The 26,978-nt window shown below is 35.6% G+C and overlaps 1 protein-coding gene across 25 annotated transcripts in view; it reads left to right on the plus strand.

The window, feature by feature from the left end:
• MEF2A (myocyte enhancer factor 2A) overlaps positions 1 to 26,978 on the plus strand; it is a 175,793-nt gene that overhangs the window by 37,471 nt on the left and 111,344 nt on the right. For 18 of the 25 annotated variants that reach the window (XR_010404894.1, XM_064569981.1, XM_045899506.3 and 15 more), the window contains exon 2: positions 2,469 to 2,554. The exons of 1 other annotated variant lie outside the window; for it this stretch is intronic. The gene's annotated coding sequence lies outside the window, so the exon portion shown is untranslated. Of the gene's footprint in view, positions 1 to 2,468; positions 2,555 to 5,027; positions 5,088 to 7,043; positions 7,160 to 26,978 lie in introns of all 25 variants that reach the window. 6 more of the 25 variants (XM_054513342.2, XM_064569977.1, XM_064569978.1 and 3 more) reach the window with 3 other exon arrangements.

Below are 26,978 nucleotides of genomic sequence, written 5' to 3' on the forward strand. Positions count from 1 at the left end.
GATATAGGGACTGATCCCTAGCACCTAGAAAAATGTCTGGAATATATTGGATACTCAGTAAATATTTTCCGAATGGACTATATTGAATTCTGTTCCAGATGTTAACTACATATTGGGGATATAAAAATGAATGAAGTTCTTTTTCTAAAAAAAGCATAAAGTATAGAAGAGACTCATACTTACAAAACTAAGTATAATTTTACCCCCCCACACACCCCCTCCCACCTCCTGGAAGTGATTGTGATGGTAAGAGTATTCTTGAGGTTGCTGTCCCAGAAGGTGCCATTAACTGGGGAAGATTGTTTAAGAGATGGGGGAACACTGTTTCCAGCAGAGGTAAAAACTTGAACAGAATTACAAAGCTTGACAGTTTGGGCAATGGCTTGTAGTCCAGGTTAACAACAATGTAGATTGATTAGAAGTAGAGGGACTGGGTGACTTGGTTGGGTGTCTGACTCTTGATTTTGGCTCAGGTCATGATATTAGGGTGCTGGAATCGGCCCATTTTGGGTTCTACGCTGGGTGTGGAGCCTGCTTAGGATTCTCTGTCTCCCTTACCCTTTGCTACCCTCCCACCCACTTGCTCATATGTGTGCATGCTCTCTCTCTTAAAAAAAAAAAAGGTAGGGGGAGCTAGCTAGGTGGTTGGTTGGGATCAGATTTGGGAGTAATAGTAATTGGAGGTACAGGTGGTTTAGCTCTTGCCTGGACAGAAGCAATGAGATTTGGATCTTTAATATGTGAAATTTAATAATAACTGGATGTAGCACTAACATTTTAGTTTTATTTTGAAGGTGAGAGTGTGGTTCATTATAGATTATTATAAAATAATTTGATTTTTAGAATATTTCTGTTTAGAAATTATTTGAGAACTGTGTACCTGTGTACAAAACACAAGTTGTCAGTAACAGTTCCTTTATAGAACTGAGAATGAATTTTTGATGTAAGAAAATATACCAGGATGTATCACATTTGTGTTTATTTATTTATTTTTTTAAGATTTTATTTGTAGAGAGAGCGAGTGCAGGAGTGCACAAGCAGGGGAAATAGCAGGCTGAGGGAGAAGGAGGCTCCCTCCTGAGCAAGGAGCCGATGCTGGACTTGATCCCAGGAGCCTGGGATCAGGACCCCAGCCCAAGGCAGATGCTTAACTGACTGAGCCACCCAGGCGCTCCTCAAATTTGTGTTTAATTGGTTATTTACTGTGCGTCAAATTGCTAAACTTTAATTCCTTCTGTGACACACAAAGCTGGTATTAAAATACATTTTGAGTTTAGTTTAGATCAAGAACCCATGAAAAACAGTTTCACTTTGAATTACTGGTTTTTAGAAGTTGGTAGTGAAACTGTATTTAAGGAGCTTTTTTTCTTTTCTACATTTCAGTTTAATTAGATTAAAAGCTGAAATTGGCTTTTTAAAGCAAGGTCTTTTTAACCTTGCAGAAAAAGCTTATTTTTGTATGTCTTCAAGTTCAGGCTTTTAATACTTAATTCATTAATACAAAAAGAATATTTGGCAATTTGTGTTTTTTCCTCCCCTCTAGAGGTGTTGATTTGAAATAGAAATAAAATTACAGTATCACAATAATTAATATTGCTGAATCAGATTCAAAAGACTCTTATTTCCATGGAGAAATTACCATTTTTATTTGTTGTGGCAGATTTACTTGGGAGTTGGTAGAATTATCCAGTCATGCAATTCTAAATTATTGGATTAACATCATAATTGGTCCTGGCCAATCTGGGTGAGGAAGGTGGGGGGTGAGGGGGGCGCTTTTACCATCTTTTTACCTAAATGCCTTACTACTATTGCAAGCAAACTGGATTATTCTTTGTGTACTGATCCATTGGTTAGTATTTACAAATGTTCCTTTTTTTAATATGAATGATTGACATCAGTTTTATGTTCATTTTGGGGGTCTTATGTTCATTATTTTCATTTCATTGTTACCTTTAAAAGATAGTGAAAGCTATAAGCATACATATTGTATTTGAATACAAACATATTTTATGGCAATGCAAATCACTGACCCTCTGACAATTTTCTTTTCTAAATGTGAACATAATACAGTGAATACTTTCAATTATTTTAGCAAAGTGTACTTTCAGTAGGCTGTGTGTACCAGGTAAATATAAAGCATATCATGTGATATAGAGGGTAGGAAGATGGGACCTAGGAAGCCAATTTGTGAATCTAGGAGTATATAGAATATTACTGAACATTTAAGTAATACTTCCTGAAAAAACAGATTAGTGACATTAGAAATTTTCCATTGGTTAACATTATGTTTTTATTAGGCAAATACCACAAATGACTTTTAAAAATTTATTTTCCTATTCAGCAAGTATTTGTGGAGCTATCTGCCAGGCATAGTGTTGAGAGTTGGAATTTATAAAGACAAAATATATATTTAATTCTGTTTTAAAGTTAAGAACACTTGCTAACCCATCTCATTTTTTTTTCTTTAGGAATTGCATTTTGTGAAAAAGGAACAAAGAAGAATTTTCTGCAAGGATCATATTAAGTGCACTTTTTTGCTGATACATCATTTCTAGTAAGACATTTTTCATTTTTCTGTGTTATGAAGTAAATAAACACAATGGAAATTTTTTCCTTTTTTAAAAATCAGACTGTATTGTTAGCTTGAATAGTAGTCTTTTTGGAGTTTATTTTGGGGTTTAATGTAGATTAATTAAGGAAATTTGTAAAGTCCACATGAAGTGCATTCTGTTGTATACTGACAGTTTCTCGTATATTTTGTCTGATATTGCTAAGATAATTCTAACTTTTTCATCTTTCTCACTTCATCTTCCATATCATTTACCCTTATTTAAAAAAAGAGGGCTGCCTGGGTGGCTCAGTTGGTTAAGCGTCTGCCTTCAGCTCAGGTCATGATCCTAGGGTTCTGGGATCGAGCCCTGCATCAGGCTCCCTGCTCAGTGGGAAGCCTGCTTCTCCCTCTCCCACGGCTTGTGTTCCCTCTCTTGCTGTGTCTCTCTTTGTCAAATAAATAAAAATCTTTAAAAAAAAAATCGAAAGTAAGTAGTCCATGTTTACTGTGACAATAGATGGGAGAAAGTGCAGATTTGAGGGCATGAGTTAGATATAAGCTGAGAAAGATTTTCAGATGAAAGATGAAGTGGACAAATATTTCTTGAAATACCTTAGGAAGGGTCAAAGAAAAAAATTAAGCAGAGTTAGGAGATTTTTTAAAAATGTAGACTTATGTTTGTAACTTGAATTTGCCACCTTAAATCATAGGTGCATATTTGCAAAGCCCCTGAGTAGGCTATTTGACTTAAAAACTTACAATGGTCTAGGTTAATGGTTCCAATTTGTAAGATGTATAGTCCTCTTCAAAAGTTTATGTGTTTTAGGTTAACATTAACATTTTAAATATTAGATATTGATTGTGCTTGATGATGGTATCAGTAGAAAATGGGAGTGGTACTTGACATTTATTTTTTTACTTGTTTTAAGAACAGTTCTATTTAACATAAAGTGTAAATTTTTTTAAGTGGTATTAAAAACTTAACTTACAAAATGGGTTATTTGTTAAAGTACTTTATTCTGATACCAGTTTCTTTTTGAAAATTTTTTATTTTTAAATTTTTATTTTATTTTTTTGAGAGGGAGGGGGAGAGAGAGAGTAAGGAAGAGAGAGGGGAAGGGAGGGAAGGATTGGGGAGGGGCAGAGGGAAGCGGGAGAGAGAGAGAATCTTAAGCAGGCTCCACGCCCAGTGCAGAGCCCAATGTGAGGCTCTATCTCACAACCCTGAGATCATGATCTAAGCCGAAATCAAGAGTCGGATGCTTAACAGACTGAGCCACTCAGGCACCCCATGGTACCAGTTTCTTATGATTATATATTTTTCTTTTAAAACTTTGACAGAGGAAGAGCCCATTTTATGATATCTTTCAGTTTGGGGAACTAGGAGAAAATGCATTATTTTTTCATCTGAAGCAAAGCATCCTTCAGTCCAGAACTTGTATACACACAGGCAGGATGGGAATAATAGAGTCTAATGCCCATTTTTAAATATAAACCTTGGTTAGTGTTCTGTAAATTTTTGAATATTTGTTTTTTCTCTTTATCTTATTTACATTTCTTTTGTCCACTAACTGTTCAAAACTAAGTGATTTGAGGTAAGCACTATAGGAATTTAGCCATTTTGATGCCCATAGTTCAGAACTCTGCACCTTCTGTGAACCTCAGGGATGGCTGAGGGCATAACTTTAGCTGTTATATTTTGGGTCCTGTTTAAACTTAAAGGAATCCTTTATGATGTTGCTTCCACTGGACTCTATGTCTATGCATCCATAGACATATGTCTTATTCTTCATGGCAGGCTTCTATGAGGGTTGTGTTTGAGTTAATAACTACTTGCTTAGGAGTTACTGTGAGTACTTAGATGGGAAGTGCTTTCCTTTTGAATAGATTCATGTGTTGACTGAAGAGCTTCAGGTTAGGAGTTTTCCCTACAATTCTGCCCTAATTTGGGGTAGAAACTGGGGAGGCTGGTACAGGGATTGGGAAAATTTTTTCTACCTTTTTTCCTTTCCCTTGTGTCTTGGAACTGCATTGGACTCTTATATTTTAGGTGTGTGATCCACTTTTGAGTTAACTTTTGTATATGGCGTGAGGTAAGGGATAAGATTTATTTCTTTGCATATGAAAATCAAATTTTTCCAGAAGCAATTTTGAAAATATTGTATTTTTCCCTGTTGAATTACCTTGGTACCTTTGTGGAAAATCAACTGATCATTATATGTGGGTCATTTTTAGGACTTTTTCATTTTATTGATCTGTATATCTATGTATGACAATACTGCACTGTCTTAATGATTACCGTAGCTTTGTAGCAAGTCTTAAAATCAGGTAGTGTACATCCTCCACCTTTGTTCTTCTATTTCAAAATTGTTTTTCTACTCTGCATTCTTTCCATTTCTTTCTATGTATTTTAGAATCAGCTTGACAGTTTTTACAAAACTTAATGAGATTTCAATTGTGAATGCTTTTATCCTAGAGGCTACACTGAGGAGAATTGACCTGCTAAGGATGTTGAGTCTTCTGATACATGAACTTGGTACCTTTCTCTGTTGTCTTTAGTTTTTCTTAGAGTTTTCAATATAAACATATTACACCTATTTTGTTAAGTTGATCTCTATTTTATATTTTTATGTTATTGTAAGTGGTAATGTAAAGAAAGTCAGTTTTCAGGTGTTTGTATGTAGACTTATAATTGATTTTTGTATTAAACTTTGTAATTTGTGATTCTGCCAAGCTCATTATTAGTTCTAGTAACACTTTTTTTTTTTTTTTTTTTTTTTGACAGAGAGAGAGAGTACAAGCCAGGGGGAATGGCAGGCAGAGGGAGAGGGGAGAAGCAGGCTCCCTGGTCAGCAGGGAGCCCAATGTGGGGCTCGATCCCAGGACCCCGGGACCATGACCATGACCAAAGGCAGACACTTAACTGTCTGAGCCACCCAGGCGCCCCTCTAGTAACATTTTTTAAAAAGATTTATTTATTTTAGAGAGAGAGCAAGACAGAAAGAGGCACAAGTGGGAGGGGCAGAGGGAGGGGGGAGAGACTGTACTTAGTAAGACATGGGGCTTCATCTCATGACCCTAAGATCACCACCTGAGCCGAAACCAAGAATCGGATGCTTAACCAGCTGCACCACCCAGGCTCCCCATTCTAGTGGCATTTTTTATAGTTCTTCAAATGTTCTGTGTAGACCATCATCTTGTCTGTGAATAAAGACTCCCTTAAATTTTTTATCCTTTAATTTTTTTGCTTGCTTTACTGCACTGCCTAGTAGTCCCAGTGCAATGTTGAATAGAAGTGGTGAGCTAACATTCTTGCCTTACTCCTGATGTTAGGTCAAAAATATTCACTTTTTCACCACTAAGTATTATGTTAACTATAGATTTTTAACAGATACCCTTTCTGAGATTAAGTTCTATTCATAGCTTGCTGAGATTTTTTTTCTAATTGTGAATGGGTATTGAATTTTTATCAAACAGTTTTTCTGCATCTATTGAGATGATCAGATTTTTTTTTTCTCTCTTATCTATTAATGTAGTTAGTTATGTTGATTTTTTTTTGAATACCAAACTAAGGAATCTTGCATTTCTGAGATAATCTCTGCTTGGTCATGACTTGTTATACTTTATATATTGCTGGATTAATTTGCTAAAATTTAGTTAACTTTTTTTTCATCTGTGCTCATAGTAGCTATTGGTTTGTAGTTTTTTTACAATGTTTTGTCTGGCTTTTGTATCTGGATAAGAGTGAGTTGGAAAGATTTCCTCTTCTGGAAAAGTTTCCATGCATGTGGTGTTTTTGCTTAATTGTTTGGTAGAATTCACTAATGAAGACCTCTGGGTTTGGAGTTTCTTTGTGGGAAGGTTTTATTATTTTTTTTAAAGATTTTATTTACTTATTTGACAGAGGGAGAAAGAACGAGCAGGGGGAGTGGCAGGCAGAGGGGGAAGCAGGCTTCAGGCTGAGCAAGGAGCCTGATGCAAGACTCAATCCCAGAACCCTGGGATCATGACCTGAGCTGAAGGCAGACACTTAACCGACTGAGCCACCCAGGCGTCCCTCTGGGAAGGTTTTAAACTATGAACTCAATTTCTTTGATTTGGGCTATTCAGATTTATTGTAATTCTTCTTAAATAAGCTTTAGTTGTTTGTGTCTTTCAAGTAAATTTGTCCATTTCAGGTAAATTGTCATTTATTGGCATAAAGTTGCATATTATAATCCCTACTCTTTTTAATGTTTGAAGGATTTATAGTGATATCCCCTCCTTTGTTCTGGTATTAGAGATTTTCCTTCTTTTTCTAAAGGAGCAATTATTAGTTAAAATTTTCCTTTTTCTGCATTTTTATAAAGTTTTGTGTTCATTTACACAGAGTTCAAAGAATTCTTAAATTCCTTTGTGATTTTTTTGACCTATTTAATTGTCAAATATTTGGCTAATTTTTTAGTTATGCTTCTCTATTTTTTTTTTAAGATTTTATTTATTTATTTGACAGAGAGAGAGAACTCACACAAGCAGGGTGAGAGGGAGAAGTAGGCTCCCCACTGAGCAGAGAGCCCGACGGACATGGGGTTTGATCCCAGGACCCTGGGATCATGACCTGAGCCAAAGGTAGATGCTTGACCGACTGAACCACCCAGGCGCCCTGTTTCTCTTTGTTTTTAATTTAATTATGTTGTGGTCCAAGAACATATTTTTTGTATTTATTATGAAGTGCATAATGTTATTTGTGTTAGTGAATGTTTTGTGCGCACTTAAGAAGAACGTGTATTGTGCTGTTGTAGAGTAGAACTTTCTAAAAATGTTAATTAGGTCAAATTGGTTGATAGTGTCTTTCAAAATTTATCCCTCTGATTTTCTGTTTGTTTCAGTAATTGCTGAGAGAGGAGTGTGGAATCTTCAGCTTTAATTGTGGACTTTCTCCTTTCACTTCTTGGTTCATGTATTTTGGAAGCTCTAATATTAGTTGCATGCATATTTAATTTTCTTCTGTTTTCTTGATGAATTGGGTTCTGTATCTTGAGATGTCCCTCTTTATCTTTGGTAATACGTTGTGAAATCCTTTCTGAAATAGCTTACATAGTTTCTGATACAAAGTGTGCTGTTTTTCTTACTCTGCACGACCCCGCCCCTGACCCTGATGTAATTTTTCTATTTTCTTTGACTGGTCTAAGACTTTTTCAGTGATTGTGTTTTAGTCATTTGATTATGATGTGCCTTAGTATGGTTTTCTTTGAGAAGATCCTTCTTAGGTTTCCTTGAGTTTTTTTAACCAAATTTGGAAAAATACTGGCACTGTTTCTTCAAATATCTGACCCCAGAGTTGGTTATTTGTTTTTTGAGGTGGGGGAGAGAATTTTATACATTTGATATTGTCTCTTACAGCATTTGTACTTTTTTTTCTCTTTTTTCTTTTTGGATGGTTAATATTGTCATATTTCTAGGTTCACTGATCTTTTCTTCTGCAATATATTATCTTTTCTTACTCTCATCCAGTGTGTTTTTTATTTCTGATAATTATTTTTTATCTCTGGTAGTTTTATTTCTCCCATTTCTCTTCTTATCATGTTACTGTTTTCCTTTACCTGTTTTAACATTTAGAGCTTATTTATAATCATTGTTTTAATGCCCTCATCTGTTAATTCCATTAACTTTATCATTCCTGAGTATCTTTATATTGATTGACTCTTTTCTTAGTATGGGGTACATTTCCTGTTTCTTTCCATTCCCTGTAATTTTTGTTTGGATGCTGGACGTTGTGGTGTGAGATTGTTGAGTGAAGAAGTTTTTTGTATTATTTTACATAGTGGTGAGCTTTGTGTTTGTATTCATATAAGTTACTTGGTATCAGCTGAATCCTTCTGAGGTGTTCTTGTTTGTTTTTAAAGCTTTGTCAGCATTGGTCCAGAACATTCTTTATATAGGGTTAATTTAGTTGCCCATTAAGGTTTTATTTTTCTGAATGTTAAAATCTATGCACATTTGAGGCTTATTCTCGATTTAATCCTAACCAATATTATAAAATTTTTATTAGTTTGTTTTCATTTTGTGTTTTGAAGGAAATTTTTTGGCCCAAGAATAGCTTAGGTAGTATTGCAAAAGCAGAAGGATTTTCTTTCCTCAAAACTTATAAATCTACAATAATTACTTTCATGAAATAATGCCAGAAGGATAAACAAAAGAAATAAAGAGCCTGGAAGAGGACCAGTGTGTATGTACATGGATGCATGCTTTATGACAAAACTGGCACTGTAGAGTAGTAGGGAAAGAATTATTTAACAGATGATACTAGAACAATTGGTGATCCATACAGAAAAAAAATGACTCATCTTCCATACCACAGGCAAAAATCAAGTTAAGATTAATTTGTACATCTCAGTGTCAAAGGCTAAACTATAAACCTTAGAGGCTAGTATAAGAGTATGTTCATGATCTTCTGACAGGTAAAGATTTCTTTAAAAGAAATAAAATCCACTAATATAAATAAAACAGTTGATACATTTTATGACCTTAAAATTAAGAAATTGTATTCTTGTCGGGCGCCTGGGTGGCTCAGTCGTTAGCGTCTGCCTTCGGCTCAGGTCATGATCCCAGGGTCCTGGGATCAAGTCCCACATCGGGCTCCCTGCTCGTCAGGAAGCCTGCTTCTCCCTCTCCCACTCCCCCTGCTTGTGTTCCTGCTCTCGCTATCTCTCTCTCTCTCTCTCTCTGTCAAATAAATAAATAAAATCTTTAAAAAAAAAAAAAAGAAATTTTATTCTTGTCAAGTTACTAATAGCATAGTGAGGGAAGCCAGAGTGGAAGAACATACTTACAATATGTGTAACAGACAAAATGTATGTATGTATCAATGTTCAAAGCACTTTTACAAATCAGTATGACAGAAACAATAGAAAAATGACAAGAGACATGAAAAGACACTTCATAAAAGAAATCCAGATATGCACGAAACATAAGAAAAATGTATTTAACCTCATTAGTAACATGAGAAATATAAATTAAAACTGAAGAGGCTTCATCATAAACCACTGGAGTGGCTAAAATTAAAAAAGAGATGGACAGTACAAGTTTTGGAGAGGATGTTAAGTTATGAGAACTCATTAAACACTGCTGGTGGGAATGTATATTATTACAACCACTTTAGGAAACACTTTAATATTTGCATACCCTCTGACCCAGTAATTTCTTTCCATGGGTATATCCCTGAGAGTAATGCATGAACATGTGCACTAAGAGATGTGTTAATAACATTGGTAGCAGCGGTATTTGTAATAGCTTCAAACTCATTACATTGTTCATCAACAGTTGACTGAATAAATAAAATTGTGATCTATTCATATAACGCAGTACTTTTCAACCATAAAAGTGGTTGAAGTACAGCTACATGCTGCACGGGTGAAATTTGCAAACACGTTTCTCAAAAGAAGCCAGGAACAAAGAATTCATAATTTGTGATTCCATTTATGTAAAATAAGATCAAAACACGCAAAAATATAGCAGGTAAATGTATACATTTTATGTTTATGAACAATTACATGTTAGCACCAAAAATGCCAATTCCTAAATTCCATTGCATGCCTGTCCGCATTTCTGAATTCTTTTCCATAATCATTAAGAAATTTTCTGATTCTGAGTATGATGGTATATCCCAAATCATATTCATCTTTATAAATAAAGATACAACAGCATTTATGTATAGGTTTGATTCAGATGAAATAAGGTTAAAAGTTTTCAATTATGTGTAGTATTTGAATCATAAAATAGAGAATTGATGACAAAATCCATGTTTATACAGGGTATAATTATTGGCAAAGCAGTTTTTCCGGAAATCATTATGACGGCCTGAAAAGTTTTTGGAATATCTGCATTTTACAAATGAAGGGAATGTTAATATGGAGAGTAAGTTGGTGGTGATAGACTAGAACCTCATTTTCATTTCCACACCTTGTTTTAACTGTGTCTTTTATTTCTCTTCCATGTCCCGTGTGAAGACAGGACATTGCTCTTATGTAGGTGTAATTAATCTGGGAATGAATGGTTATGTGTGGTTGGGCTTTAATCTTAATAAGGGTAGTTTACAAAGTCTCTTTTCTTTTTTTTTTTTTTAAGATTTTATCCATTTATTTGAGAGAGAGAGAGAATGAGAGAGAGCACATGAGATGGGGGAGGGTCAGAGGGAGAAGCAGACTCCCCGCCGAGCAGGGAACCTGACGCGGGACTTGATCCAGGGACTCCAGGATCATGACCTGAGCTGAAGGCAGTCGCTTAACCAACTGAGCCACCCAGGCGCCCCACAAAGTCTCTTTTCTAATAGTGATTTTAATAATATTGAGCCTATCTGTAAGGAGCCGAGGATGCTCTCTGGTTTTATTCTCATAATTTTCTGTAGGAGTTTGAGCTATATTTTTGCTCCACTTCGTAGAATTGAGTGAGGTAGTGAGGAAGTGAGTCACTGAAAATCACGTGACAATTCATTGGTATATCTAGAAATAAAAACAAATTTTATAGACTGGTCTGATAAAATTTTTTGAAGTTATAGTATCTTTTTAGTTAGTATTTGGAGTATTTATCATGGTTAATAATTTATATCATTTTAAAATAATAGTATTTCTTGCTTTAAGGAAGCATAGTTTCACAATTTAGAAAATCTTACTTCCAGTTGCCGTCAAACTTACTTAATTTCTGTAGTGAATTTAAGATGCTTAAGTGACCAGTATTTGTAATCAGTACACCATTTTTAGCACTTTATTACGTATTACGTAAAACAAGGTCTGTTATTTCTCTAATAGGAATAGGGCCTAATAGGAATAGGCTCTGAACATTTTATTCCTAAGCTTCTCAAATTTTTTAGTATTTTGCTTTAAAATGTCTCTAATCCAAAAGTATAGGATCAAAACATATAAAAATATATAACCTGTTATTAATCAAAGAAATCCAAATTAAGATAAATGCCATATTTAAATCACTCTTTAGATTTTTACATGACTTCTCTCCTCCCCCAACCTATTTATGATTTATTCTATTGATGATTTTACCTAAACATTCTAAATAAACACATAGTAAGCAGTGATATTGTGGTGGTACGATTTTAAGTAGGGGCACCAATATTCTGTATTTCAATTGTCTTAACTTTCTTACAAGTAGTTAGTTATTTGGAGGTGTCATAGCCAGGCCACAGCTAGTTTTTACAAAGCTAGAAAAAGGTTCGTCTCCCAGTTTTTGGTGGATGCTGCCCTCTGTGAGCATTCAGTGCTTAGAAGGTAGAGAACAAATTGGATTTCAGTCCCCATTTGCGCTCTCTTGGCCACTCACTCATGTACAAGGTACAACCTCTGCATTGTTCATAGTGGCCTTGAATCATAATGATTTCTTGCCTTTCTTTTGAAAGGTTTATAGCATTAGAATTTGCAGGTCAGAATATGTCATAATACCCACAGAATTCTTCAAGCAATCCCTTTTCTAGTTGGTCAGGGATTATTTTCTCAATGTGGTCTGTACTTTTGTTGATCTTATTTCTTTAATGAGATGTTAGTATTTTTGAATTTTACCTAAAATTTATAACAATTTACTATACGTCAACTTTATAAAATTAGGTGTGAATGTTTGTAGGGTACATTCTGCCTTTGTGAAAGTTACATACAACGATACAGCTGCATTTTCAAGCAGTGACCATGAATGTATAAGCTCTATATTTGAACTAAAGTTTGTTTTCCTTGTTGAATCATTTCTTTAAATAGTGACTAATGGCCGTTATTGCGTTCATACAACATATCATTGTATTTTTAAAATGTGTAATTAGATACAACATGTACAATTCTGGCTGAAATGGAATGCTTTAGTCATTTTCCATAAAACAGTAGTTTAATGATAGTCTTAAATTAATTTAGAATTTGAATTTTTGCCTGGATTTAATTGTTTGTAAGCACTAATGAAAGCATCCTATTTTAGAGGGAACAAAGGAGAATGTTCTTATATTAAAAGTAACTGAAAGATAATTCCATAAGGTCAAAAACCTCTGATTGCATTAAAAATTAACAGTAAGATAGTTTCCTCCAAGGTTGTGTGGCAAACTTATTGTTACAGTATGAGTGATTTTTTTGTGTGTGTATTTTGTAAGGGAATATATATAGGGCATTGTATGTGTGCGTGCGTGTATGTGTGTGTGTGTGTGTGTGTAATGTAGTTGCATTGGCCAATAATGACATTGGGATTAAAATTATTTGACATTGCTTGATTCTGGTTTTTCAAAAAGCTCTTTTAGCAAAGTGGGTACCCGGTAGGGTTTCTTGCTTGTTTAGATCAGTTTTTTTCCCTGTTTTAGTAGATCATAATTAAAAGATCCATGGTATTTATACTTAAATACAGTTAACTTTTCTAATTACTTTTTAAAATATCATTGAAAGTTCTTGGTATCAAGAATGATGTAGAATGTTAGCAGTGAAATCTGTAAATGAAATTAAGCAGTTCTATTTATAATAGCATCAAAAGAATAAAATACTTAGGAGTAAATTTAACAAAAGAAGTGTAACCCCTGTACACAAAAACTACAAAACATCATTGAAAGAAATTAAAGAAGACCTAAATAAATGCAAAGACAGGAGATTACTGTATTTATGGATTGGAAGACTTAAGATTGCAGTACTCCCCAAACAGATTCAATGACATAGAGTTACCATATGACCCGTCAGTTCTGCTCCTAGCTATATATCCAAGAGAACTGAAAACATGTCCACACACACATACATGTTCATAGCAGCATTATTTATAATAGAGTGGAAACAACCCAGATTTCCATCAGCTGTTGAATGGATAAATGAAATGTGGTATTTCATAAAATACAGTATTATTCAGCCAAAAGAGGAGCGAGGTACTGATAATACTTAACACAGATGAACTTTGAAAACATTATGCTGAGTAAAAGAAGACACAAAAGTCTTCATATTGTAGGATTCCATTTATTTGAAATATCTCAAATAGGCAAATCCATAGAGAGGCAGAAAGTAATTGCCAGGAGTTGTGGAGAGGGAGGAGTGAGGAATGATTGTTGTTTCTTTTTTTGGTTTCAAATTCTTTTTCTTTCTTTCTTTCTTTCTTTCTTTCTTTCTTTCTTTCTTTCTTTCTTTCTTTCTTTTTTTTCTTTTCTTTTCTTTTCTTTTCCTTTCTTTCTTTCTTTCTTTCTTTCTTTCTTTCTTTCTTTCTTTCTTTCTTCCTTTCTTCCTTTCTTCCTTTCTTCCTTTCTTCCTTTCTTCCTTTCTTCCTTCTTTCTTTCCTTTCTTTCTTTTCTTCTCTTTCTTTCTTCTCTTTCTTCTCTTTTTTTTTTTTTTTTTTAATTTCCCCAGTAGATTTTGTGTGTGTGTTGTGTGGTTTTGTTTTGTTTTGTTTTAAATTGTTAATGGGCATTGAGTTTCTTTTGGGGATGACAGAAATATTCTAGAATTAGATAGTGGGGATGGTTGTAACTTTGAATATAGTAAGACAAATTCTGATTTGTATACTTTAAAAAGGTGAGTTTTATGACATGTGAATTATACTCAATTTAAAAAAAATTACATAGAAATGAAAAGAGTGGCCTACTTCTGATCTAATATATTATCAAACCAGGATGTTTTTGAGAGTGAGGGGTATCACTCAGTAATTACTCCTGCACAATACACATAAAGCTGGCTGTCCCAGTTAAACCAGTATGTATGTTCTCCCTGCTTTTTGGCGTGTGTAAACTATTTTTCCCCCTCATTGAAGAAATAAGAGGAATATAAAATTCTTCTAGTATCCTTCTTTATCAAATGTGGGAAAAAAGAAAAAGATTAAGAAAGCCATGTAATTCAAAGAAATGGGAGAGGAGGTATTTCTTAATGAAAATGAGTATTAATGTGTGTGTTAAGTGCAGTGTGTAAATCTAATACACTTAGGAGTTTACTCATTTATGTAATTTTGTCACTTCACTCTCACACATAGCCAATCATTGTTTGAATGAATAAGGAGTTTTGTGTTGTAATATAATAAAACAGCTTCTCTGAATTAGAGATGTATATCATAATCTGTGGAGCTTTTAAAAATTATTCTTGCTTGGACATTAGTGTCAATTATGATTTGATAGTTTTATTGTGGGGGTAGGGTAAGTTCATGCATGCAGAATATGTTTTAGCTCTTCCAGTTGTATCTAGTATTCATTTAAATTGAGAACTGCTACATTAAATCAATGAGTTTTATTGATCCATTAAAATATATAATAATTATTGTTCTGTGCATAAAGAATAAGCAGCAGTGTAGCAGCTGAGAGAATCTCATTCTAACTACACTCATCTACCATCTCCTCTTCTCCTGGGCCAGCCCTGTGTGTTGGTAATCCAGAAATTGTGATTCTTTTAATTCTCTCAAGCATTGAGATGGGAGGAATCTTATTTATTTATTTATTTAGGTCACCTTGAAGCAGGAGGAGTAGTGGGAAGTAGACAGAAGCTGCAGTTCCTTTGCAAATGTTGAAAATCTATCTTTGGTAGGCAGGGAAGGCCTTGTATCATCATCATTGTATAGAATAGGAGGGCTTGAGAGAGAGATTTTAGGGGGTCAGAACTCTCTAAGTTGGCTGAGAACTGCCCATGGCCTTTGTATTTTGACAGGCCATTGTAATGGCAAGTAAATTGGTCTCTGTTGTTGGAACTGGGGGAGGACACAGTGTAACCTGTGGTTCTTTCACCTCCCTAGTTTCTCTTATGCAACCATGCACAGTTTGGCAGAAATTCCCCTAATGCTGCTACTGAAAAGTAGCATAGACTCATGACATTGGAGTTTCATGGCTCCTTGAAGGTTTTGTAATTCAGCTTATTTAATGAGGGATCATGACCATCCAAAGGTGTCCCTGTGACATTTTTACTGAGAGCCTTTCTTTAGCCACTGCCTAAATAGTTACTGTGGTGATGCTATATTGTTATACTATAGATGACATTAGAGCCAGAATTTCACTTCTGTCTCCTGTGATGTTGGAAGAGTACTTGCCATTTTGGTACCCAGTTGCTTCATCTAGGAAGTGGAGCAAATGATAGCTGCCCCACAGGATTATTGTGGCTACTAAATGAATATAGCATACATTGATGTCTAACATAGCTATGGGTATATGTAGCTATTAGGTAAGTGGGTAAGTTACCTTTCCTTTTGCAATTCAGTGAACAGCTGACTAACTTCAAAAGATTGGCTCTTAGAGAGTTTTCATAGCCTGGGGCCTGGAATTTTGCTATATGTTGATTTATTGCATTCATTCATTAACTATGCATCTGTTTATTGAGCATCTGTTTTGGGCTAGGCACTTTGATAGCTGCTGGAGTTATAGGAACAAATACAACATACTTGATCTTCTCCCTCACTGAGCTTACAATTTGGTTGGAGAAAAAAAAATGAAATATTGTAAAGTAATTAATTACAGTTGTGGTAAGTTTCATAAAAGAGAAGTATAATGTGCTCTGAAAGTGTATTAGAAGGAGTCCTAATACAGTTCAGGGGTTAGGGAACATTTTGGATGAAATAATGCTAATACTGAGACATAATGGATCTGTGGAATTTGTAGTAAGGGGAAGTGCTTGGGTTGAGACCTAGCAAGAGATAGGAGGTTGGTAGGTAGTGTGTGTGAAGGCCCTGCAAGCAGAAAGGATTTAGGAGCTTTTTAAGTACAGAAAAGCCTATGCCTGGAAGCTTACTGGGTAACAGGAAGAGTGGCAAGGAATGAGGATGGTGGGTGGAGGCAGGGGCAAGATTAGACAGGGTTCTCTAGGCCATGTTAATAGGGTTTGGACTTTAAGAACAGTGGTAAGTGACATTTGCATTTTAAAATCACTCTAGTGAAAATGGGGAAATTAGATTGGAGAGGAGTAAGAGTGCCTGCTGAGACCAGTTAGCAGACTATTGCAGAACCTAGGCTAGAGATGGCAGTAGCTGTTTCTGGAAGAATATTGTGCTATGACTGGAGATGTGAGTTGGAACAAGATCTTGTAATGGCTTTGATCTTGTAGGACCCTGTAATCAGTGGAGATTTTATAAATGGGAGTGAGTTCAGGACTTTTACCTTGCCCGTACTTGTTAGTGCCTACCTAAAATCCGTGAAAGACAAGCTTAGTATTAACAGTCTAGCTCCTTCTTCAGGATCTGGCTTTGGAATAAGTACTCTTTTTTTCTTTTTTTCAGTAAGCCCTTTGCAGAAGGACTTAGTGTGAGAGGCACGTTCTAAAAACAAAAACAACCAAAAATCACCTATCAGCTACCTTTATTTTTGTGCTATCAGTTGATGTGGAATGTCTTTTGCGTACTGAATGCCTGTAAAGTAATGCTATATTCAAGGTTCTTTTGGTCAGTGGATACACTATTGAGAGCTGTGGCTGTAAGGTTTCTTATTACAGTAAAGAAAAAAAATTCTCACTATGCCAGTAGAACCATTCTGAAGCATAATTGAAGTTTGATTAATTTGGTTGGATGTGAGAGAATTTTGAAGCAGTCTTATAAGGTACTTTTGAATTTTAGGAAGCAGTGAGTAGCTAAATCATCAAGCTTACTGTTCCACTATCTCCTACTTCATCTTTGTTACAGTCATTTGTTAATTTGCCTTTTATTTTGCATATGATTATGATCTGTGTATATTACAAGAATTGATTGCTCATTTTTAATGCTGGCTTCTGTCATCTAACACTGCTGTTGTTTAGCAGTTTTTAATTGAGGGCTCAGTTCACACATAATCATTTGTAAAGACTATGGTATACACGGTGCCTTTAGGATATCAGAAATAGCTTTCATTAGAACTGCATAGGAAACTTTCGTTTTTAAGGTTATATATGTATTTTTTTTTTTAAAGATTTTATTTATTTATTTGAGAGAGAGAATGCGATAGAGAGCGTGAGAGGGGGTAGGGTCAGAGAGAGAAGCAGACTCCCTGCTGAGCAGGGAGCCCGACGTGGGACTCGATCCCGGGACTCCAGGATCATGACCTGAGCCGAAGGCAGTCGCTTAACCAACTGAGCCACCCAGGCGCCCCAGGTTATATATGTATTTTGTCTATATTTATTTACAAAGCATTTTTGTTTCCTATTTCTAGCAGCCTCTGTATCATCTGAGATTCTGACTTAGAAGATTTTGGTCTTACAAACATTTGTCTTTTTTAATGTCTAGAATAAAAATTATAAAATGAAGTGATAAATCAAGGAAAGAATATTTATGATCTGTTATGAAAATAACCTACTTGAAACATTAAAAAAGGTCTATAATTTGTTCTTTGGGAACAGATTATAATTAACTCTTAAACTGTGTGCATGTATGTATCAGGTAGGATGCTTTCTTTGCAAGTACCACAGAGGCTAACCGAAACAGTAAGAGTTTTACCATCCTGTCTAACAAGAAATTCAAAGTTAGGTTGGTTCCATGGTTGCTCAGTTTGGGTCCCTCTTCTGTCTTTTCTCTGTCATTTTTGTATTTTACTCTTTCATTCTAAATTTATTTATTTAGTTGTCCTTTCCAGTAGCATAGTCTCTTAGCAATACATGATTGACCTACACTGTGGGTTGAAAAAGGCAATGATCAGTAATAGACTTCTTTGCTCTGGATTGTTCCTAGCTTATTTTGTTTCATCTTTTATTTTCATTGTTGAAATTGAAGGAATATGAATTGTCTCCTAAGTATCTAACAATGTTCATTTTTAAGTTAAACATCTACATCAAGGAAAATGAACATTCCACTATCTCCTACTTCATTAAGGCAGTAGCAGTCAGATGTGAGAGTCAGGGGTAAATCCGAAATGTATTTCAAATGAAGAAATGGTATAATCTAATGATACATGGATGACAAACTGGATATTTAGGGGTGCCTGGGTGGCTCAGTCGTTAAGCGTCTGCCTTCGGCTCAGGTCATGATCCCAGGGTCCTGGGATCGAACCCCGCATCGGGCTCTCTGCTCAGCGGGAAGCCTGCTTCTCCCTCTCCCGCTCCCCCTGCTTGTGTTCCCTCTCTCGCTGTGTCTCTGTCAAATAAATAAATAAAATCTTAAAAAAAAACAACAACAAAAAAACCCCTGGATATTTAATAAAGATAAGAGTTAAGAAAAAAAAAAAAAGGCATAGAGAATAACGAGTGTTTCTCTCTGTAGTCAGAAGTAATAAAGAATCCTATCAATAAATCCAGTCCATTTATTGTAATGTCTGTGGTATAAAATGAAAACATGTTAAAAAGAGTAAATACTCTTGATGAAAATCCAATATATTTAAATAATGAACTTTCAGGGGAAATTAAGAGATGATTCTTCGTTTCATAAAAGAGAACCACAGGTTCCTCCTGAATAGCTAGTTCTTCCTCTCATTATAAATGCAAATTTCTTATAGGTTTATAATATCTGATGAGTTTCTCTAAATATCTTATTAAATTAGCAGAATTTGAGATTGATCTTTTGTGTGCTTCTCAACCCCCCATTTTTGACTCCTTTGCCTTTTAGATTTTCCATAGCTGGCAGCCAAGCCTGTGTTGCTGTCATTAATTTTATGATCAAATAGGTACTTGGAGTTGGAATCAGTTGAGTAATAAGTATAATTTTTTAAGCACGTGATATGTGCCAAGTGCTGAACAGTTACTTTATTTGACCAATTCTCATAGAGCCCTGTGTGAAGTGTATTATTTACATTTTATAGATTTGAAAACTAAGGGTAAGAGAATTTTACTTGATCGTAGCCCACAGTCCTGTATCTAGTAAACAGCTCTGATGTCTGAAAAGTGGAGAACATTTTGTGTTTGTGTGTCACCAAGAAGGCCTCTCTCATATCTTTTGTATTATCCCTCTAGGCTTTCTTGTGAGCATGTAGAACAGGTCCATGGAAAAGAACACGTTCCCCTTTGTCTGCATTTTCTAGAGATTCTAAACTAACTCACTCACTCAGCCTTTACGAATACTTTAAAATATGAGCTAGTTTCTTAGCAGCTTTTGTGGTAACATCCTATTTGTCCCATGTTCTGGCAGAGGTGAATCAGTTCATGTGTACTATCTGCTGAGAGAGTTTTGTCATCCTGTGGAATTCCATTCATGTGGTTGCCCTGCAACCTCAGGGTTTTGATACACTTAAGAAAAGTTATGCTTGTGTAGGCTATATGAGTCTTTTTGTTAGGATAGGAGCAATGTTATCTTTTTTTTTTTTAAGAGAGAGTGTGCATGTGTGTGCACATGGTGGGAGGGGGGGTGCAGCAGAGGGAGAGAGAGAATCTTAAGCAGGCTCTGTGCTAAGTGTGGAGCTGATGCCAGAGATCATGACCTGAGCCGAAATCAAGAGTCAAATGTTTAACTGACTGAGCCACCCAGGCACCCCAGGAGCAATGTTACCTTGAGGCATTTTAAGATTCTTAGCTGAAGTTGTATGAAGTGAATTTTTCTTTAGTAGCTAGACTTTTAATCCTTTCTTGTATAAAATTGAGAATTTCAAAAAACGTATTGATTAGGTGACTTGCTCTCATTGGTAATTAATGTTAAGTGCACATTTTCTTAAGTACATAATACTGTTTTAGGTAGGGTTTGGGTTTAAACTTTAATTTTCTGGAGGTATGCAGTCAAATTAGTTGAAATTCCAAGAATCACATCTTTTAATGATAGAAATATAATGGAAATATAACAAAATTTCTTGGAATGCATTTGTTCTTAATTAATTATATAAAATAATCTTTCTACCCTATAAAGAATAAATTGTTGTCTTGATTTCATTTAGTAATGAAAGGCTGGACTCAGAGGAGTCTTCCTTCTGTTTATAATGGCCACAGACTTGTTAATAAAACGATGCAGGGTAAAGTTTTTTGTTCTCTGATTGTTTTACATTCTGTGTCTATAGAAAACAATGATTCATAACTTGGGATGCTATATAGAGCTAGAATATTCTTTATGGGCATGTGTATGTGTCTACTATTGTCTCTATGCTTTGATATGTTTACTATATTGTTTTCCACATGTAACTAAACACTTGAAGTTTTATTCCTTACCCTTGGCTGTTCTGAAAATACATTTCTGTCTAATGGTAGTCCATATAATTACCTTATCAGATACACAGAGCAGATTTCACTGAATTTGAAGAATTATTTTCTTTATGATCTTCTGTGTCTTTCTGTCTGGAAATCTAATTGTCTTGAAAATACGCAAAGCTTTTATCTTTTGGGGATTGTCCTTCTCTCTGAGAATATTATTGAAAATGAGATCCTTGCTTGCATAAATGTCGTTTAAAATATTTTGTATGATGCCTTTATCAGTCCCACTTCTGTTCCTGACCAGCTTTGGGATTTGGGGTGTGCTTCCTGTTGTCTCTGGCTGCAGTTTACTTATGTGTAACCAAAAGAGATTGGGATCCATGTCTGTTTCTAATTATTGGACATTAAACATTATAAAGTAAAATGAGGATTTAGGAAAAAAATGTTTAATGCAGATGAATATTATTTACATAACTCTTATGGGTGATTTTCTGTTAATGCAGTCAAAGATGGGAAAATTTCCCCCATATTCCTGGTTAGATGTCACTGGAAAGTAGTAATGCTTGTTTTCTTGCCTCTAAATATTGACGATTGTCACTTTTTTTTGTTGCACTTTATACCTGCAATTTTTATTTATAATTAATTTTTTTTTTAACTAACCAACACAGACTTTTGCAATGGCAAAGAAATGGCAACTATGAAATTGTTATTGTATTCTTACTATGTGGAGAGAACAGATCCTTTCCTTGAGTTGCAAAACACTTAATACTGTGAGAAAGACATCGGAGAGGTACATTGTAGAGCTATTACACTTGATTTGAGAGGATTTGGAAAAGTTGATGGAGGATTTTTTAACCCTTTGCAGCATTTTGTTGTTTCCCTAAAAGTGTGAAAGAAATTTTCTGCAGAAGAAAATACTATCTTATTTGTCTGTTGAAGTCAAGTTGATGAAGCATATTTTTTTTCTTAATAATTATATCTTTAATAACTCTTTGGATGTCCTTCAACTTTCCTCACTATCATTTCAGTGATGATTTATGTTGTCTAATAGTATTCCCAAAGATACAATTAATCTTTGTTCAGCAGAGATTATATTCTTCAGATGATACTGTAGATTTCATTTTTAGAAGTGTTTTATAAATATTAATTAGAATTGTGGAATGTTAGAGCTGAAATACTGGCTAGCATTTATAGGACACTTTATATGTGCTTGGTACTCTAATAAGGATTTTATAGATATCACTGCATTTATTCTTATGAATACACTTAATGATACATATGTTATTATCCTTGGTTTATTTAGTTTGGCATAGAGAAGTCAAATGACATTTCCAAGGTCACACAATTAATAGCAAAAGCAGAATAAAACTATTGATGTCTTCCCATCCCATTTAAAATAAAGTCCATATATCTCCTGCTTGCTTCTCCAGTATCATCTTTTCTCATTTTCCTACAAATGCCTTCCTTGTGCCCTAGCCCAGGCATTCTAACTCCTTAGGGTTTTTTATGTTGTTTTTTTAATTCCATATCCTTTTCTTTGATACCATGTGCCCTCTATCCCAGTAGACATATTAACAAACCTGAAATCAAACAAACCAATAAAACAAACACTTAACTCCTCCCTCCTTCACTGTTTGTAAATGATGTACATTTGACCCTTGAACATTACAGGTTTGAAATGTGTGGGTCCACTTAATACATGGATTTTATTTTATAAATACAGTGTAGTTCCATAAATGTATTTTCTTTTCCTTATGTTTTCCTTCATAACCTTTTCTTTTCTCTAGCTTACTTTATTGTAAGAATATAGTAGTATAATACATGTAACGTACAAAATGTGTATTAACTTTATATTATTGGTAAGGCTACAGGTCAGCAGTAGGCTATTAGTAAAGTTTTGGGGAAACAAAAGTTCTACATGTATATTTTCGACTGCATGGTGGAGGGAGGGGTTAGGCTTCCCTAACCCTTAGGTTGTTCAAGGGTCAACTTAAGTCTGGCACTGAATGTAACACTGTATTGATGTTTATTTACATGGCTCTCTTGAAGGTGGAAAGATTTTTTAAAAAATTCATCTTTGTTTCTTTAGTATTTAGCATAGTGTCTAGTACTTATTTGCTAGTTATGTGGTTTTTGGGCTGAACTTTGTGGCTTTGAGACTGTTACTTCTAAACCTTAGTTTCTTTTGTCTGTAAAAAAATAATTTGGACTAGAATGTCTGCTCTTCTTTTCCTTTTTAAAATTCAAAACTTGAGGAGCCTGGGTCACGTGTTTGGTTGAGTGTCCGACTCTTGGTTTCAGCTCAGGTCATGATTTCAGGGTCATGAGATTGAGCCCTACGCCAGGCTCCGCTCAGCGTGGGGGCTGCTTGAGTTTCTCTCTCCCTTGCTCTCTCTCTCTAAAATAAATAAATCTTTTAAAAAAGTAAACATGTGGGCGCCTGGTGGCTCAGTTGGTTAAGCGACTGCCTTCGGCTCAGATCATGATCCTGGAGTTCCAGGATCGAGTCCCGCATCGGGCTACCTGCTCAGCAGGGAGTCTGCCTCTCCCTCTCCCGCTCCCCCCTCTTGTGCTCTTTCTCTCTCACTCTGTCTCTCAAATAAATAAATAAATAAATAAAATCTTAAAAAAAAAATTAAAAAGTAAACATGAGCTTTTTATATTGAGTTTATAAAATTAAAAATGTCAAGCTTTTGGTTTTAAGTCTTTCATAGTGTTATTTTAATAAATAATAGACTTTATAGTGAAATTCAGTGGAAAAAATGAAGATGATCTCTATGAACTGTTAAATGAAAAACAGAATATATGTGAGAAAAGCAAAGTTGCAGAAGAGTAAATATAGTATGTTACTTTTGTGTAAGAGAAGACATACATGTATCTTTTTGTAGAAAAGAAAAGCAAATGTTGAAATTGATTATAAGAGGGAGAGCAGGGGAGAGAGGTAGGGAAAAGTGGACATTCTCTGATTCTAGGTTTTAGTATGGTTTGGAATTGTAGAAAACATGTCCATGTTCTATATATTAAAAAAATAAGAACAAAAGGTTTTATTAAAATTAAAAAGGATGAGGGAAAATAGTCCTAAAATTGAATGCAAATGGAAATGAACCCAATGGTATAGTAATAGTAAGTGAAGAGCAACCACCACTCTGAAGAGGGGAAAGAAAGGGAACTGGTCCAGATAACTTTTGAATATAGTACTTGACTTTATCTGCTTATTCTATGGGGGAAAAAAAAAACCTGTAAAACAAATACAGAGCTCTTTTTTAGTGTTTTGTTTTGTTTTTGTTCTTGTTTTTTTTTGGTAATAGTATAAGAGAGGCAATGCTGAAACTATTTTGTGTGTATTGTGCTTCTCTCCCTGGGGGCTTTTGGCCTGTTGGGGACATTCGTAATTTCTGGAGATATTTTTGATTCTCATGACTAGAGGGGGATGCTGCTGGCATCTAGTCGATAGAAGTCAGGTTGTGCTACAAAATGTGCAATAATACACAGGATTCCCATCCTCCCCCCCCCACAACAAAGAATTTTTATTCTAAATTGTCCATAGTGCTGTAGTTGAGAAACTTTGTATTAAGCAAATGAATAAATGTATTGATGTTGCAAGCCAAGGTTCTTTTTTTTTTTTTTAAGCTTTTATTTATTTTAGGGGTGCCTGGGTGGCACAGTTGGTTAGGCGTCTGCCTTCAGCTCAGGTGTGATCCTAGGGTCCTGGGATCGAGCCCCGCATCGGGCTCCCTGCTCCGCGGGAAGCCTGCTTCTCCCTCTCCCACTCCCCCTGCTATTTTATTTATTTATTTGACAGAGAGAGACACAGCGAGAGAGGGGAGTGGGAGAGGGAGAAGCAGGCTCCTGGCTGAGCAGGGAGCCCGGACGCAGGGCTCGATCCCAGGACCCTGGGATCACAACCTGAGCCGAAGGCAGACGCCTAATTGACTGAGCCACCCAGGCGCCTGCAAGCCCAGGTTCTTACCATAGAGGATGGGAAGAATAAATAGTGACTAGAGAAGGCAGAGAAGAACCTTGTGGATTGGAGGTATCAATATGAACATATGTTCATATTATATTTTCCTAGAAATGGCTTAAAACCGTGGCACTACAGTAGCAAGGAGCGCACTTAGCACCACTCAGATCTTGGCTTCTAAATACTGTTCTCCAGTGAAAGGAACCAGAATCACTTGGATAAATGGATTATTCTAGGGATGGCTCAGGAACATACCAGATGAGTCTAGAACATCTTGTTGGGCCAGAAATAAGGAAGTGCTCTCAGCAGTGATGAGTGCGTATTAGAAAGACATAGGACCCAGTTTGGGCCTGAGGGGTCCCACTGGCCAAGTTGGGGATAATGTGAGCATCATAATTAGTAAGGAGGTTAATGGATTATAACCCATTGAATAAAAGAGGAATATACTTATCCATACTGGGAACTAACAGGTAAATGTATAAGTAATACAGAGCAGTGGAGAGGGCTTTTCCTCACACTAAGTGTGGAGGGAATAGGAAAGGAATTGGAAGACCATCATTTTATAATTGTCGTGTTGTCCAGGGGAAAAATTTGAGGAGTAGAGTATATTGTTTTAACATGTTTTCCCACAGATAGCTTGTTATTTGCAAGAGGGAAATAGGTGTATATAGCAGAGAAATTGGATGACATTTTGCTCAGATGATAAAAATAAACATCAATAAAGGGGTAGGTGGACATCAGATGCCTCTGGGTGTGTGATACTCTGAGAAGGATACAAGATCACTTATGCAATATTTTGGCTGGGAATTGTGCTGGAACATCAGACAAACCTAAATTGAGAAATATTTTATAGAAAAATGGCTTGTATTCTCATGATAGGCAAAGGCCCAGAAACACTTCCAGATTAAAGAGACTGAAGAGACTGACAGCTACATGTGATATATGATCTGCATGGATCCTGTAATGAAGAGGGGGACAAGCTCTAAAGAACATTATTGGAACAATGACAAAATTAGAATATGGCTTGCACTTTATTTTATCAGTGATGTGTGTCCTAAATTTGCCTAACTGTACTTCGGTTATATAAGAAATGTTCTTAAGAAATTCTTTAAGTATGGAGGGTTACAGGGCATGATATATGCAACTTACCCCAAGTAGTTCAGAGCAATAATGTTTTAATATTTATATATGGATAACAGCACACATGCACTCTCACACCATGAGGAATGAGGGAAAGAGTGAATGCTGTTCTTGCAACTTTCAGTAAGTTTGGAATTATTTTAAAATAAAAAGTTCCAAAGTTAAAAGTTAAAAAATAAACATTTTTCTAAGTGGTTGTAAACATCAATATATGTGCTGAAGACTTTAAAAATATTTTCTTCTGAGGCATATGTGAATTTTAAATTGTGCAAGAATGGTATAGTAGGTTAAGGAAGATCTGTGTCCCAAAGTGTGGGCAAAGTAGTAGTAGGAGGCAGCTGTGGTGCCCCTGCCATGGCCATTAAGGATAGGAGGGAGAAGGAAGGAGGGAAGGAACCAGGCTATGGAATTGGTGGTAGGGTTTCTTTATCCTGCTAGGGTTGGTAGTCTTTGGCTTCTCCCTTCTCCCCCATCATGCTTTTTGCCAACAGTGAAATGAAGGGTTTTTGTGGCCAGACTTTGGATCTGGGGTAGCCCTGGACTCAGGGTCCACTGGTCAAGTCTGGTGTTTGGCACAGGACACTAGCTGCTCTGGGAAAACTGATGCAGGGCTTTTAGATTCTTGATTCTCTTACTAAGGCAGCATAGCCTAATCATGAGCACTCTTTTGGGGTTACATAGACAGGGATTGAGTCTTGGCTCTGCTGTTTAGCAGCTGTAACCTTGGGGAAAAGATACTTATGGTCTTGGTTTCCATTTTCTCAGATTTAAAGTGAGAATAATATCATATCTCATAAAGAAGTTGTAAGAATTTAAGAAGATAAATGTGTGTAAGGTGCTTTGCTGTTATTATGTTCCAGAGCCCTTGAAAAACTTCCATTTCTCCATGGAACCAACTAATACATAGTAGAAAACTTACTCTGTCTGAATCCTATGGTTACGAACTTACCTAATGAACTGACTGTGAACATAATTTGAATATTATGAGAAGATACTGGAAAGGCCTGATAGAAGATTTTTGAAAAAGCATTTTCCCCAAATTGGATGGCAAAATGAATGGAATAATACTTACTTCTCATAACTGTTTGAAATTTCACGTTCAGGAAGAAGGCTCTAGAATTTCTCTTGAGTCAAAAATCTGTTGAATAAAAGTGACTCTTTTAATTAATTATCAATATTCAGCCCTTTCAGAGAAGGTTGCCCAAATCTTTTCCTTTTTTTTTTTTTTTTTTAAGATTTTTTATTTATTTATTTGACAGAAAGACACAGCGAGAGGGGGAACACAAGCAGGGGGAGTGGGAGAGGGAGAAGCAGGCTCCTGGCTGAGCAGGGAGCCCCAGATGCAGGGCTTGATCCTAGGACC

Source organism: Mirounga angustirostris, unplaced genomic scaffold, assembly GCF_029215605.1.
Source record: "Mirounga angustirostris isolate CCGP_5_RB_7025 unplaced genomic scaffold, mMirAng1.0.hap1 SCAF_9, whole genome shotgun sequence".
Classification (NCBI taxonomy): Eukaryota; Metazoa; Chordata; class Mammalia; order Carnivora; family Phocidae; genus Mirounga; species Mirounga angustirostris.